Below are 3,375 nucleotides of genomic sequence, written 5' to 3'. Positions count from 1 at the left end.
CGATTCCTTCAACAACTTGATGGAGCTACATTAGATCTCCGACTTGGCGAAGTGCCAATGTTTCGCAATCACTTTAGTAGGAGATGCCAAGAAGTGGTACAAAAGACTAAAGGCGAACTCAATCCAATCGTGGCAGTAGTTCTCCTTGCTTTATCTCCAACAATTCCAGGTGAAGAGACAGTTCACCATGCCGCTCAGCTATTTGAGTAATATTCATCAAAAGAAAGACAAAACTCTGACATCGTATTTAACAAGGTTCCAAAACGAGTAGTCCAAAGTTATAGATGCTCTTGAGGAATCAATTTGGTCAAGTTCTACCAAATGGTGACCAAACATTAGCGAGTTGAAAGCTCACTGGTAGCCTTGCTGGTAGTTCCTCGAGAAGAGCCTCTGACCAGCGAAAAGATCACCCAATAGACAAAAAGAGGGGCTAAGATCAAGGTGATAAGGACTGAAATAGGTTCCCAAAAAGACAAAGAACATAATTTTTCAGGGAAAGACAACCTTTCCCACCGTATGTAGAATACACACCCCTTACAGAAGATATGGCACACATCTATGAAGTTTCTTGCGAGGCTAACAGTTACCCGCAACAGAGAGAATGAAGGGGGCACCGGGTAGAAGAGATTGCCAAAAGTATTGCAGATACCACCAAATATTGGGCACAACAGTAATGAGTGCCAGGCTTTGAAAGATGTCATTGAAGATCTGGTTAGAAGATATCACTTGAAAGAATTTGTGAAGAGAATCAAGCTCATGACAAGCCGAGCGAGTAGAATAGTCAGACCCAACAAGTCTAGACAAGCAACAATGATATACTACTGGGTATGATTTACGGAGGACTTGACATTGCAGGAAGTTCCAGGCATTCTCGCGAGCAATATACACAAGTAGCCATGACAGACTCGATTCCCTAAGTAATGAACAGTGAAATTAAGCTTGCAAAGCTGCTCGAAACAGAAACGGAAGTAATAGGTTTTACTAAGGAAGAGTGTGACCGATTCTCTTGCCACAACCATGATGCGATTATAATTGCGGCGAGGATTGGCAATGCCTGAGTCCTCCAGGTAATGGTCAACAACTGCAGGGCATCGAACATCATTTTCTTGGGAGCTTTCCGATAAATTAGGTTCATAGAATGGGATTTAAGAGAATGCCCATCGCCACTATACAGATTCACCAGGGACAGCCTAGTCCCTAAGGGAACAATCGAGCTGCCTATGACTATCAAGGATAAACCCCAAATAAAGACAGTGGCGGTAGAGTTCTTAGTGGTCAATTGCCCGACCACCTATAATGTCATCTTAGGAAGGCCGCTCCCGAATGACCTAAGTGTACTCACGTCAGTGGGATGCCAGGCAATCAAGTTCCTAACCCTGGACGGAATTGGGGTTATAAGGAGCTATAGGAATGACTCGAGGGAGTGTTACAATCAAGCTATACATGCAGCACAAAAATGGGCACTCCCCAAGACTATGATTATCACTAAGTTTGAGCCAAAGTCCGGATCATTAGAGGACACATAGATCCTCATATTCATAAAAAAAAGCATGTAGTAGAGCTGACAAAGGAACTGCGAGAAGTGCATGTTAGCAAGGAAGACCTAACTCGCGTTTTAAGAATTGTAATTAGTCTTAGTGATGAGTTGGCAGACAGTCTAGTAGGGTTTCTAAGGAAGAACCTTCACTTGTTTACTATGGCGGGGATCAGCCCTGAAGTAATTTGCCATAGATTGAACGTTGACTCAAAGGCTTGCCCTATAAGGCAGAAAAGAAGGTTTATGGATACTGAGCGATCTAGAGCACTCAAGGATGAAGTCTATAAGCTCCTGAACATCAACTTCATTAGGGAAGTGAATTACCTAGACTAACTCTCTAATCCAGTCTTAGTAAAGAAATCAAATGGGAAGTGGCAGACTTGCATCAATTTCACTAATCTCAACAAGGCTTGCCTTAAAGATAGTTTTTTGCTACCCTAGATTGACCAATTAGTAGACAAGATAGCAGGGAACACACTACTAAGCTTCATGGATATATACTTAGGATATAATCAAATCCTCCTGTATCAGCTAGATGAAGAACCTCTTATGCCATTCGGCCTGAAAAACGTTGAGGCGACCTTTCAACATTTGGTGAATCAAATGTTCACTGAAAAAATTAGCAAGACCATGGAGGTGTACATTGATGACATGCTCATCAAATCAAAGGTTGCCAAAAGCCACATCGAGCATCTGAGGGAAATGTTCAGTATCCTCAAGAAGTATTAGATTTGATTGAATCCCTTCAAGTGTGCTTTTAGAGTTAGCTTGGAGAAGTTCTTGAGTTTTCTAGTCAATCAATGAGGCATTGAGGCCAACCTGGATGAAATTCAAGCTCTTCTGAACATGCAAAGTTTGACTAAAATAAAGTAGGTCCAGAGTCTGACAGGGCGAGTAGCCACACTGAGCAGGTTTGTTTACCGAGCAATTAACAAATGTCTGCCTTTCTTTAGAACCTTGAAGGGTAGCAAGGTTTCAAATGGACAAAAGGAGTGCGAGAAAGCATTCTTGGAGTTAAAGAGGCACTTGAGGCAGCCTCCATTGTTATCAAAGCTTATCTTGGGTGAGCCCTACTACTGTACCTATCGGTATCTAAGTCCACAATCAATGCGGCTTTGGTACATAGGGAAAGGGAAGTGTAGTGGTCATTATATTATGTGAGCAAGCGATTGCTCGACATTGAAACAAGGTACCTAGAAATGGAGAAACTTGCCTATGCACTCATCATAGCCATTTGGAAATTGTGGCCCTACTTTCAAGCACACTCCATACATATTCTCACAAATGTTTTGCTAAAAAAGATAATACAAAGGCTCGAGGCATCAGGTAGACTGATTCAGTGGACAATGGAGCTTAGTCAGCATGACATCAAGTACCTCTAAAGAATAGGAATCAAGGAACAAGCTTTGGCTGACTCCATCTTAGAGTTCTTATATTGGCCTAAGAGGGAGGTAAGCCCACCTAAAGCGAGCACCTCAAAAGAGAACAATTGAGTGGAGCACGAGCTCGATAGCCTATGGCAGTAGACCTAGTATGTAGATAGGTCCTCAAATGAAAAGGGGGCAGAAGCCGACCTCCTGCTAGAAGGTCGTAAAGGGGATCCAATCCAAGCTACAGTCAGATTCGGGTTTGCGAATATGAGGTCATGCTCATAGGAGTCCGTCTAGCAAAAGAAATGGGGGCAGAGTCAATTAGAATATATAGTGACTCCTAGCTCGTCGTCTATCAAGTTTCTAAAGAATACCAGGCCAAAGAGGATAGAATGGCGTCCTATAGCCGAAAGGTAAAATCCAAGCTTGAGCATTTCAAGGCTTATACGATTTAGAAAATTTCAAGGG

Source organism: Pistacia vera, unplaced genomic scaffold (genome assembly GCF_008641045.1).
Source record: "Pistacia vera cultivar Batoury unplaced genomic scaffold, PisVer_v2 Contig374, whole genome shotgun sequence".
NCBI classification, from domain to species: domain Eukaryota; kingdom Viridiplantae; phylum Streptophyta; class Magnoliopsida; order Sapindales; family Anacardiaceae; genus Pistacia; species Pistacia vera.
This window is presented reverse-complemented; position numbering follows the sequence as displayed.